This window comes from Rutidosis leptorrhynchoides, unplaced genomic scaffold, assembly GCF_046630445.1.
Source record: "Rutidosis leptorrhynchoides isolate AG116_Rl617_1_P2 unplaced genomic scaffold, CSIRO_AGI_Rlap_v1 contig335, whole genome shotgun sequence".
Lineage (NCBI taxonomy): Eukaryota > Viridiplantae > Streptophyta > Magnoliopsida > Asterales > Asteraceae > Rutidosis > Rutidosis leptorrhynchoides.
This window is the reverse complement of record NW_027266575.1, coordinates 38,724-52,782: the sequence shown is the minus strand read 5'-3', so window position 1 is coordinate 52,782 and position 14,059 is coordinate 38,724. Positions and strand designations below refer to the sequence as shown.

The 14,059-nt window shown below is 37.3% G+C and overlaps 1 pseudogene; it reads right to left on the bottom strand.

The window, feature by feature from the left end:
• Positions 1 to 10,080: 10,080 nt before the first annotated feature.
• On the bottom strand, positions 10,081 to 12,701 carry LOC139882992 (uncharacterized; annotated as a pseudogene).
• Positions 12,702 to 14,059: the final 1,358 nt, after the last annotated feature.

The window sequence follows — 14,059 nt, the reverse complement described above, 5'->3', positions numbered from 1 at the left end:
GCCGAGAGATTTTAAGGAATTTGAGGACGGTCCTCCATCATACTTAGTCTAGATTTTTGTATACATAAGAATCTCACCATTGATAATTGATAATACTATACATTTAGCAGCAATTTCTATGCGTGAAACAAGTTTCTTTCTCAAATGTGGTGTAAGGTTGAAAAGGAAATTTCAAACATTTCATTGACATTTTGATCGGTGTACTGGAACTTTAAACTATTATCACGAATTCACGATTAGTTACTACTAAAGTACCACACTATTTTTGTAGGAAATTGAAGGCATAAATTCTAAATAGTAAAATGCAGCAACTTTAATCTATCAATTCCCCCACTATTTTCCAAATCAATTTATACAGTTATATATATCGGCGAGATCATTCAGAGAAAGAACTCCATCATAATCGATACGGAAAACTCATCCTCTTACCCTTACAATTTTGCCAATTAAGCCATCCACCTTCCTTTTAACTCTTCTCCATCATTTTGTCACAGTTTCTTCTTCGACTTGGTCAGCACCGATTCCAGCAACCACACTTTCCTTTTTCTCATCTATACACTTTTTTACTTTCTTACTGATCAAATTCCTCATTTTCTTCAATTTGAACGGCCATTGAGCTTGAACTTTTTATCAAGGCTCAATTGCTTATGGTTTAAGTTACTCATTCTTCCCTTTAGATATTTTCAAAACTCAACCTAATTAACTAGTTTAGTTGCATTGTACACTATGCTTCCAAGCTAGAGTACGCTACAGTCTTAGGGTTTGAATCGTAGAGGTGGAGGTAGAATAGAGATTTCGTGTTCTCAAAACGCGAACTTGGCAAATTGTAATTAAGAAGTTCGTGTTCTAAAAACACGAACTTGGCATGAGTTGGAATCAGACTTTCAAAACTCGATTTTCCTTTTGGCTGGATAAAAAATTAAAAAAAATAAAGTTCGTGTTTGAGGAACATGACTTTAATGAAAATTATGAAGAACGGGTTCTAGGAACCCGATCTTGCTTAAAAAAAATATCAAACTTGAAATCTTGGAACGCGATCTTGCGGAAGATCGAGTTTAAGGAACACGATTTTTTGCAAAATATACTAAGCCCAATTTTCGGAAACCCGATCTTGTTTAAAATTTTCAAGTTCGCATTTTCGCAACTTGATCTTAGATGAAGTTCGAATTTTAAGAACCACATGTTTGTTTTAAAATTATTAAGAAAAATTAGATACGCACGTGAATGGTTGTTGAACTACTTGAATTGTCGTTGTATGATTGAATTGTCGTATCATACCGCTATAAGAACTCCGACCTTCAACACAAATCATTCATAACCATTTTTCTTCTTCTAACAGACGATATAACAAATCATTTTTTCTTCATTCTTTTTTTTAAGCGTTTCTTCTTCTAATCTTCTTCCAACAATTCGGCCATCATATGTATTTTTTCTATTTAAATTTGTATTGGAGGAATTCTTTACAGTTGGTTGGTAATAAATTAGTGTGCTACGGTATTGCCGACTCACAGTGTTTAATTGATCGTATCTTGAGTTATGATGAATTTTTAGAATTAATATATAATAATGTCGATATTCGTCTGGAAGAGTCGGTGCAGTTGTATCTCCAATTTGTATACACGGACGGCAACGGCGAAAGGCAAGCTCCTATAGTGATCCATGATGACGATTCACTATCGTGGATATATCGAATTCCGACAATTAGTCGTGAAGTCTTCATCTCCGTTGCTCCAAATCAAACTCCCTTAGAAATATCTGTATACCATACCGACGTACAGTCAAGTAGGTCTCAGGTAGACATTTGTGACGATGAGTACGACAAAGGAGTAGAGAGTGACGAGGAAGAATTGTCCGGACTCCCATTAAGATTGCGAGGAATACGAGACTTCTGACGACGAGAAATCTTTTGAAGACGAGGATTACATCCAGCCTATTGTAACACATGTACGACCTACTTATCATGTGTATAGCAACATGGAAGGACCTAACATGGTATCAACTCGCCACATGACACCTGCACCAGCTAAGTACTCTGGCGACCCTAATTCCATAACGATCGGAAAAAATTTTAGTAAGGGCAAGAAAGAAATTAATGATGCGATAGCAAGGTGGTCTAACCAATAGGGAAGAGGCTATTATGTTAAGGAGAGCACCAAGAAAACATGGGTTGTAGAATGCCTTACGTACAAGCCTGACTATTCCATAGAGCGATGTCACGGTATTGAACTGGAGGATTGATTTTTGGAAAGTGATTGTATGGTGTCCTGAACATAATTGCCACGGAGTAAATATCAGAGGCAATGACATGAATGTGTCATAAAGTCATGTTGCCCATGTCATAGCGGACGCGATACGAGATAGTCCAAATTACGAGATAAAGAGTATTCAGCGGGACGTCGAAAGAGTATACGACGTTCAAATTGGAAAGAAAAAAGCGTCGGACGGTAAAAGAATAGCGATGAAAATGGTGTACGGAGATTGGGAGTCAAATTTCCGGGAGTTACCCAGTTACATGAAAGCGCTTGAAGACTCTAATGATGGGACGAAGGTTTGGTGGAAGTTCCATAAGGTGGACGGACGTATACATATGATGAAAAAGATTTTTAGGTTTGAACCGTGCTTTTACATTTTTTTCATATGCTAAGAAACTTACACAACATATTTACTCATGTATATTTATTCAGGTACGTGTATTGGTCTTTCGGAGCCACAAGACTGACATTTAACCATAGTCCCCTGGTAGTTATTGTCGATGCTATGCATCTTCGTGGTGCATAGAAGGGAAAGGGGATTGTTACGTTGGTCCATACAGCCAACGGAAGGATTGTGCCCGTCGCATATGCCATCGTAGACAAGGAATCTACGCACAGTAGGTACTGGTTTCTCAAATACCTGAAGAAATTTGTTTTGAGGCGTAGGGTCATATGTATCATCTCAGATCGTCATAAGGGCATCCTGGCTGCAATAGACAAGCTCGATGAAAAATTTCCAGGTTGGGGAGTTCACAGGTAATGATAAAATCCTAGAATGGCTAGGTTGCCATATCAATTTCATTTGATAATTTTTAATTTACTATTTTTGCAGAGGTATTGTTTATTGCACGTTCGAGCAAATCTGTTGTCCAAGATCAAAAAAACAAAAGGCGTGAAATCTCTAAGTTGGACCATCGATACATAGATTCAACAACGTAAGTACCGTGCTGCATGGGACGCTTTGCAAAATAAAAGTGAAGCTGCTCGTACGTGGCTTCATAAACTGCCGATTGAGTAATGGATATAGTTCGAAGACGGATTCTATCGGTGGGGCATAACTACATCGAACAATGCAAAGAGTTACAACAACGTGCTGCATTGTGACCGTTTGTGGCCGATTAGGGCCTTCGTCCAGGCAACGCACAAAAAAGCTGTTAAATTTTTTGACGACGAGCGGACAAAAAGTGAATACTGGGGCAAAGTCCTTGCACCGATACCTATGGAGAAGTATGAGAGGTATAGGATGCAAGCCAGAAAGCACACGATGAAGAAATTTAGATCAGTTGAATTTAAATACTCCGTGAGAACTGCAATACGTGGTTCTGGGTCCGGGGGAAACAAAATACGGTTCGATTTGGAGAGTGCAAATGAACATGCGGAAAATAGGAGACATACCGGATCCCTTGTTCACATGCAATGGCCGTTGCAGCCGTAATTGAGTATGACCCCATGGATTTAGTTGCTCCGTACTACAAAATGGAGGGATAGAAGCAACAGTTCAGCGGTGATGTAAACCCCGTGGACGATGACCTGTGGCCCCGAAATCTAGAATGGCAGCTTTTACCGGATGATATTCGGATGGTTCATCATTCCGGTCCTGGTCGGAAGAGATTTTTAAGACGAAAAGTAGCAATGGACTACGCCAACATGAAAGGCCGCAGACCACCGGCGTGTAGTCGATACGACAACTTCGATCATATCATCACTGGCTGTAAGATAAGTCACCCACCATCGAACAGATTGCCGACAAACATGGTTTACGACCTATACAGACTGCACGAAAATCCGTCCTCCGATGATGATCATGATAACGATGAATGATCGGACTTTTATTTGTACAATTTATAAATACAGTACTACATGTCGTTCTTGTTTGATTGTTTATTTGCTTCATTTTTTATTTATCAATGTAGTTTGAGAATTTGATTATCTGAGCATGAACTTCCTTAAATTAACATAACAATATTATGCTATTAATAAAAAATTAGCAAGTAAAAATGGGAACCATATTTTATAAGTACTATGTGGTCGGAAAAAGAAAAATAAACTAACAATGTTGATGTTCCCGTCCCATATGTCTAGGATCACTACAACTCTCGGGATACCTGGGGGGATTCCCTCTGTTTTCCCGCAAGTTGTAAGTGTGTCCAGGAATTTCTTCGATCGGACCCTTGTCTGGCTGAGCCTCATGCGATGAAGATCTCCTGTGTAGATGATCCCGCATAAAATCTAAAACCTAAACCGGTAGCTGAACCCGTCTGAGCCCCGAGACCGACACGGTTTGTATCATCGATTACCGGTGATTGAAACTGGCTAGACGGGTTTACACCCGGATAAGCACTACTCGTGGAACGACGACGCCCAGATTCGAGAAACTACCGCTCAATTGGCTATGATAGACATTGTGGATCATGTAGGAGCGCAGACAAATCTTGAGATGTAGGGTAGTTGGAAAATAGTGGGTATTGCGATTGAGGGGCCGACGTGCCTGAACTTTATCCAAAAATATCAAATGATAGTCTTGTAAAGAATCCATGAGGTGTAGCACCAGCTGTTTGGGTGTGAATTTCCTCTTGTGGGAGAGGAAACACCTCTGGTGGTGGAGGAGGTGGTGCTTCGGCCTGTGGAGGAGCATCATCTGCGACTCGTTGTCCCCTGCGGCGGCCCACACGTCCCTAGCATGGGGCAATTCGTATCCCTGTGACGGGTCCACCCGTGTGTATCCTTGGCTAGACCCGATTGTCGGGTTAGAGATCTGTGTACCAGTAGCCAGACACGTATCCGTGATCTCTCTGCAGTCCAGTTGGAATCGTCATCATTCCGGCGGACGGTCCGCCCAAATATTCGGCCAAACGTCCCCAACTGCAAACAATTATAAAACAACACATAAGATTTATTGATAATTGAATGCACTTCAAAATCAGTATAGTATTCATGTAATTAAAATATACGCACCATGGATCGTACAACAGATGTGTTGCCACGATAACCGCTCGTATGATGCCGTTGACCAGGATCTTCAATAAAATGGACGGTTCGCCTATTGTACCAATGGAAATAGTCGTCATCCACCGTCAGTTACCCAACAGGAGTACCGCGGATGACGTACTGTGCCCGCATGTTCCAATGTTCAAGGTATGCGGCATGCTTCTCCGCCCAATTCTTACTCTTCTATGACCTCTTCAATGCGTGAAGACGATTTTGCGTTTCTCGATCAAGAAGAGGGTCGGAGGGAATAGACTGCACCAAGCTGAACTATCGCATGACCCTGTCTAGTTGGTGTGGCTCCACGATATGGTAGTAATGGAGATATGTGACAGACGCCCAGATATCATGTCCCGCACGACAACTGTCTGAAAGTGGGTGGTACCTTTCATTGTATGGCGTCCACTCGAACTGAAAGAATAAAAATTTAAAAATGGAAGTTAAAGATGACAATTATTTATGAACTAGAAATAAGTAAACTGACGAATATAAGAATTTTTCGATATGAACTTACGTCGTCAGGGCTCAACCATAACAACTGATCCCGTAATGCCACAAGACTGTGGCTTGCCACCTGTGTTTTTCTCAGCCGCCTACTCCACCTGCATCAAGAAATTAAATGACAATACATTATATTACAACACTGGGAGACAAATACTTGATTCCAATAAGGAATTGAAATGATAAATCGGCGTAAGCTTACCTCGCAGCCAATGGAAGACCAACAATTGGCACTACATGACCACGACGAAATTCCGGTCTAATCCTAGCGATCCTCTCCCAAGCCCATGTCTGGACGAGGAGCCCACATGCATCAATATCTCTAGCCTCAAACTGTGCAACTGTAGACAACCTGCGGTACGTATGCGCTAGAAGGGCGCTGCCCCAACTAAGGGTACCACAAACGTGTTCATTCTCAAGCTGGGTCAGGAGGAAAAGATCTACATGTGTGGTTCTCTTATCGCAGAACAAACACCCGGCGAGCAAGTACGCGACGAAGCATTGCGCCCTCTACATTGCCTGCAACTGTGTAGCCGGGACAAACTACTTAAAAGTTTCTATGTGCTCATGTAGGATACTAAGCGAGACTTTCGACTTTTTTTATCTCCGGAAGGAAGCTGAACAACCTCTGACAGAATTCGGGTGGGTCCTGGGGTACCCCATTTGGTCCTATCATCGGATCACCGTCTACCCGTAGACCTAACAGGACCTCCATGTCCTGTAACGTAATGGTGGCCTCTCCCATGGAGAAGTGGAATGTCCGCGTCTCAGGCCGCCAACGCTCAACCAACTCCGTAATTAAATGATGGTTGTATAGGACTTTATCGATCCTTGAGAACAATCCGAACCCTAGCCTCTCAATTTGTTCTCGGACAATGTCCGGACAGTAATCCACATTCCCCACTAAATCCTAGATAACCCTATCCGACCTTCTTATAGCCAACTCCTTATCGTACATGGAGGCGGAACAAAAAAATATGCGCGGAGCGATGATGCGGCTGCATCCACAGAAGATCGCGCAGTTCAGGTCCCTGCAAAACCCACGACGATCTTTGGATCCACCTGACGTAGACGCCTCCATAATCTAAACGTGAATATATATTTCTTATTAGGTTTATAAAATATAACAAAATAATAAATAAGGACTATTAACATAAGGCATTTAAAAAATATAAGAAGTCCAATTTGAGTCCAAACGTTATAGATTTAGAATTTAACGAAACAAAATTCCATAAACAATGTATAATCTACTCAATTAATTGAATACTCCTAACACTCGATATTACAGTCATAAAATGATTTAATCAAACTATTGTTCCAATTTAGTATACACAACACGATATACAAAATTTTCCGTGACATGTAACACCATACACAACACCATACATAACATCATTTTGTAAAAAAAATATAAAAATTAAGATAATTTCATTTTTTATCTTAAATATTATAACATGTAAAGTCCATTTACAAATCATAAATAATAATGTAGAAGAAAAAAATTAATACCTTAATTTAAAATGAGAAGAACGAAAGTGAGATGAGATAAAGATGAAGAGATGGAGAAAATTTAGAGAAGAAGAGAGTTTTGAGAGAGTGAAAGCTTGCGGTGAGAGGGATTGTTTTGAGAGAGTTATAATGTGAGATCGAATGAGAGAGACGTGAGAGGGAATGAATTACATGCAAGATCAGATTCTTTTAAATTCGGATTCTTATCTCAATGTAATCACACCCCTTCACCTGGGATAGACACGTGGAGTTCTTGTCCAAAAAAAAGCATGTTCGGGTTTGTGGTACAAGAACTTGTGAAGTCAATGAAAACAAGTTTGGGTTCCTAGTTCCCGATTTTGTCTTTTCCAAAGCAAGTTGGGGTTCTAGTTTACGTGTCTTTTCCAAAGCAAGTTCGATTTCCATGTTCTCGACTTTGCTACCACCGCATCCCCGGGGATAGACACGTAGCAAGTTCGTGTTTCTTGTTCTCGATTTTGGTTTAGACCGTTTTAATCACAATCACGACACAATCATGGACAAATCATGTTTTAATGATAAAAATTCGAGAGATCAGAACTCGATTTTAGTTTCCTTCTTGATTAGTTGCCTTAATTAAATAGTAATCAATGATTAAGACAGAAAACTCGATCTCTGTAATTTTGTCCACCTCCTCAACTCAACCACATATTCTATTCACCTTTGAAAAAAGACATTATTTACGTAATTAATTCTTCCAAGGTCATGTGGGTAAAATTTTTTTTGTTTGAGTTGAAAGAGTTGCATAATAAGGTTGTCACAATTTACAGTTTTTTAATGCCAGCTGTGATCACCATGTACATCACCAATAATCCTATACATAATTAGAGGACTAATCATATGAAAAATAAATATTACTACATAAGAGAGCTGATAGCATCAAATTAATGGAATCAAGTTGATATATTGTCGGCGTGAGCTGCAAATTAGTTTTGACATATTTTTACTAAAGGATTGGCAAGTGCTAGGTTTTAGTTCTTCAAAAAATTCTTAGCCATGAAGACTTATGAAATTCCAGGAGATGTTGAAGGCCATGAATCGGAATTCGGAACAACAAAAGTCGACGACATGATTTATAGAGCTTTGTTACTTTAGTTGTGATATTTAAATAAATTGTGAATTGTGAGTAAAAAAGCTTTTTCATCTGGTGAAATATTATTGGATCAAGATAGGGACAAAGGCCAAAACTATGCTACAACCCATTTATTTATTTGTGAGCTAGCAAAATCTGCTATGCCATATAACAAAAATTGCTCATGTGTCTTTCAGACTAAAGAAATATATCAATAGAAAATCCATCTTCCCGTTATACAGCTAAATTCATCCATGCTTTTCCGTTCACTTCCCGGATCCAATCCGACTAAAATTTTACTTTCAAATAGTTTTTCTTAACTATCTTTCATCTTTTTTTAAATTTAAAGATTTGGGGATTTATTTACCAAAATGTTGTTTTGGCTTGTTTCATGAAGCCTGAAATGAGAATTTGCTAAGTTCAGTTAACTTGTCAAGGAAGAAAATCAAGAAGAAGCAGAACTTGAAGAAAAAGAAGAAGAAGAAGAAAGAAGAAAGAAGGGAAGAATTGGTCTGTCTTGGCAATGCAAGTGGGAAAGGTGCTCATGAAGGTTGTATTTGAACTTGACAAGGTCGAGAAATCAAAACTGTGCATTGAGGAATCGAGTAGAGCTGAATTTGTTGAAATCTGCACCAAGAACACCGTCAGGGATGCCAATGCATATCTTGAAGAGTTGGAGGACCTAGTTGTATCTTTCAGAAATGTAAAGGACCTCGCTCACAGAAAAAGAATTAGGATGATGCCGTGTCCACTTTTCAAAGTGAAATCGAATATTCTGTTTCTGACGACGAAAATGGAATCGGCGGAACTTCGACGACCGTGGAAAATGATCAGCAAGATGTCGCGAACAACGACATATCTTCTAATTGATGTGGGTTATCCTATAGCGAAAAGCCCTCTTTTGCTAGGGTTCTATCTTTACGATTTATGTTGAATTTTCACTTTTCAGTTAAATGATAATTTTAGTTAAATTGAACATTCAGATAGCTTCGAATAGAGTAGTAAAAGTTATACGCTAAGTTATTTAGAGTCTCCGTTTCCTTATGAACACAATGTGTGCTCGAGTTGGTAGAATGGTACACTAGAATTGGACATTTTGTATTACTGTTGTTACAGTCAACTTTATCGATTCAGTTTTGACAAATATGAGCTATTGTAGATGTCTGCAAGGTTGAATTAGATTTCTAACCCGAGATGAAGTTGACATTTGCAATTTAATCATTGTTTTAGTCGTTCTTTAGATTTTCAGCAAAATATTAAGAAATATTAAAATCTTAGTAGTTTTATTTGTCAAATAAGTTCAGTATAATGTATTGAAGGAATCTCTTAGTTCGTCATGGTCATTGTGAAGCCGGAATCGGAAGTCAACGTAAAAGTCAACTGACGAGCTCAAAATGCAGAAATTTGGAGAAGACGATTTGGCTGTAACTTTGAGTCAGTTTTACAGTGTTACTGCTTCACCAACTCGACGAGGATCAATCTTGTTTGGAGCACAAGCAAAACAATTTTGCAATCTTGGAAGCTAGTGAGAGTTATCATTTTACCACTTTCGATTCTGCTTTTTTCATTTCCTAGTTTTGCTTTTTCTTGATTATATACTTGACTATGACCCAGAATGCTTGTAAGAACTAGGTTTAATCCTTGAAGCACATATTTTGGCGAAGCCAGGATTCGGAGACAGTGGGTTCATAATAATAAATTTAAAACATTATAGACAAATTTAATTATACACAAAAATTCAACTCATAATAACTTCACAATTGTCCACGACGTGGTGCCATTTGTGAATCGTTCAAAAATCAGTTCATTCTCAATACTATTGAAGATATCATTTTCAATATAAGTAACTAAACAATCATTCATCCATTCATCTCCTATTCTATTTCGTAGTCGGTTTTTCACAATGTTCATTACAGAAAATGTCCTCTCCACTAGTGCCGTAGCGACAGGTAATATCAATGCCAACTTCACAAGCTGATAAATTAATGGATAAACAATATTTCTTCCAGTTTGAACCAATTTTTGTGCTAGGTCACTAATCCCTTTCAAGCTTTCAAAGTCATTATCACGTCGAACATCAATAATATAAGTTTCAAGATGATTTTCAAGAACCATCAAATCAGTAGGAAAAAATTCAAGTGGATATAACTTAGCAAGCTGAATCAACTTATTCTTATTAAAAGCCAAGAACGAATTGACAGGATTTAAGGAAGCCACACAACGAAGCAACACAGTATTGACCTCAGTGAAACGATCATCAAGCTCTCGAAGTTGCATATCCACAATAGTATAAAACAACTCAACACGATTAATGATGTAAGGTTGTGACATCGGTGACTCTATGTCGCTTCCTGCCTTTAGACAAACGAATCTCATCCATATTGGGCATACTAATGTCGTGCATTTTACAAAATACTGGAACTTCTTCGAGTAGTTTATCCCATCCATTTTCTCTCATATCTTGTAATCGTTGCTTAGAAATATCCACCAAGTTCATGGCGTTGGCTATGTCTTGATCTTTCCTTTGTAATGTTTGTGAGAATTCATGTGTAAGCCTTAAGATATTTCTCATCAAATATAAAGTGAAGGGAAAATCATATGTTTGTAGAAAATCTAATAAACCATTAGCCTCAGCCCTTTGATCTGCATTTGATCCATCTTCTTTTATTATCTCAAGAACATCAATCACAGAAGAATACATGTGAATTAAGCTTATCAAAGTACCATAATGTGAACTCCAACGAGTGTCTCCACTTCTCTTGAGATTAGTTTTTTGGTTCATTCCCCTTCCAGAAGGGATTTGTCCCTTTTCTAAGCTTTCTCTAACTTTCGCAATATTTTTTTCTCTTAGAATATCTTGTCTCTTGCACGAGCCTCCAACAACAATTAACAAAGTGGAGACCAAGCTAAATAAAGAAGCAAAGTCAATGTGATTCTTTGCTATGACAACAAGAGTGAGTTAAAATTGATGAGCAAAACAATAAACATAAAATGCTGATGGATTTTCTCATAGAAATAAACTTTTCAGACCATTAAATTCACCTTACATGTTGCTAGCACCATCATATCCCTGTCCACGAATTCTTGAAGTACTCAATCCAAATTTACAAAAAAATGACTCTAATGCCTTCTTCAATGATGAAGTAGAAGTATCCTTTACATGCACCAAACCTAGAAAATGTTCGATGACAAAACCTTTCTCAGTCGCATAATGCAAAACAATTGCCATTTGTTCTTTGGTTGATATATCACGTGACTCATCAACAAGAATGACAAAGACCTCATCTCTAATATCAATAATTATAGCATTTACAGTTTCAATAGCACAAACGTAAAGTTTATCTTCAGGAGTTCAAGGAAATTATCTTGATTAGAAGAAGTTTTTGATTCATCGTGACCACGAAAAGCAATCCCTTGCGTCAAGAGAAGACAAATAGAATCAACCGAAGCAGTTAATCGACGTCTATAAATGTCAAGAGATACATATGTAGGCTGCTCAAAAATAGTTTCTAGGTGTTATTTTTTATTCATCAAATTTTTGCACCTCCCAAGCACAATTATGAGCACTTTTAGGACCTCCAACATGAGCCAAGAGTCTGTCCTTCTTATTCCAATATTGAAATCCGTCAGTAACAAATGAATCTTCTCCTGATTGCTTAAAAAGATAACAATATAAGCAAAAAAACAGCATGCTTTTCTATACTATATTCCAACTAATTGCCATACTCACTGAACCATGATGCACAAAATTTACGAGATGTCTTCCCAATTTATTTCTCAGGATAATTTTTTAGACGAGGTTGACATGGTCTTTTTAGTAAATATGCTCGTCGTACTTTTTCTCGAATATCTAGAGGATATAATCCAATTTTTATGCATTTGCCTGTCAGCTGGAATTTTTTTAAGTTGAAGTCGAATCCATTATTTTGTTGTTCCTTTGATGTTTGTCCATGGTTATGAACATTAGACGCAGCATAATGCACATCTAAAGATGGATTTTCCTCTATTCTAGTGTCTTCCTCTTCAAAAATCTCTTAATAGACTGTATAAACACAATGACATTATTAATACGTGACATAAATAACTCAAGTATTTAAATTCGGAATTTCTAACTTGCTAATTTTGGAACTCTAGATGTATATAGTCAAAACTTAAAAGAAGATAAAATTCAAAGGGAACCATTATATATCAAGTATATCAAACTAATGATTGGTAATGGAAGTACATAATTACACCATGAAATCACTTTATATTGTCGGAAAAAGACAATCACTGTATACCAGACTATCAATAGCAATAAAAAAGAATCAAGAGAATTTTAGTAAGAATTTTAATATACTTACAGCTTGTTTTGAAGGCGCCATCTAATTTGAAGATGAGAAGTTGAAGCTTTATACTTTTAATTTTGCAAAAAGAAAAAAACCTAATTTAAAAAGAAAAAAATAGATATTCCGATTTTGATTTTGTGTTTTGTTTAAAACTGATGAAGCTAACTCAGGGAGAAGAAGAAACGTGACTTTTGTTTGCATGATACAGTTACTAATTAATCTTAGGCAATTTACTAATACATCTTTAAAGTTTAATTCTCATTATTATTATATCTTTACATTAAAAAATTTGTGGGTTCAATAGTTGAGAATAGTTTGCACTGATCAATAAGTTTAAGGACTTTCCGATTCTTTTTAAATTTTATGGTGTCATATGACACCATATTGATAAGCTTGCCTCCGCCCCTGCATATATAAACGTCTTGTAATCGTCTTTTCCAATTGAGTCGAATAGAAAAAAGTTTATGATTCCATATTTTATTTTTTATCTATTTTAAAAGCTTTACTATTACGTTGGAATAATTTGTGAGTGAAACCTTAAATTTTCGTCACCTAAATTAGTTTTCTAGGATCCAAACACTGAAACCCTTAAGTTTAGGTCATCAAGCATTGAAATCAAATCGAAATCATGGAGGAAATCATCATTGCTTCGGTCAAAAGCATTAGAGTTCTTTAGTTTTTGTGTTCTTTTTGGTTTTTCTGCATTTTTACAGTTTTCGGCGAGTAGTTGATCGGATCTATGCTTCATCAATGTTGGGGGCTTTCGGTTCTTCCATCAGCGGTATCTAGAGTGTTTGGGTTGATCTTCAGACTAGTCGAACTTGTCACGTGCTTGATCATGGTTTGAACAAATTCATGAAAGGTTATGTTGAAAGGTGTCTAGAAGCTAAGGCTAGTCTACGACTTGTTTATTTGTCTTCCCTTATTTAAAGGCTTCGATGGTCTGAACAATATGAGTATGAAGGTTTAATTGCATTTTATAATGGGGAAACAATACCAAATAACAAATGATGTGGATATCTAGAGAAGAAGATACCAAGGAGATATCGGCTGAATTCACAAGCCCAACATATCAGCTCACCAAGTCCAATTGAGAGATTCATCAATTTCCTGTACAAAGAATGTTATGATTGTGAATATATTCTGATTCATGTATTACAAAGCTCTATAGCCAAATCATAGGATAGTTTCTATATTTATATCTCATTACATGTATATTTTCTGAAGTTTACATCAAATAGAATCGTCATTCCCAAAATCATATTAATTCTGACGTCCTACAGTGTTGTGGAGCTTTGCAAAAACATATTCCGTTAGCATGTTTGTGAAAAAGAAACTCCGAAAACTGTAAGTAAAATTGACTGAAGACGTATTCCATAAACTTACTTGAAGAT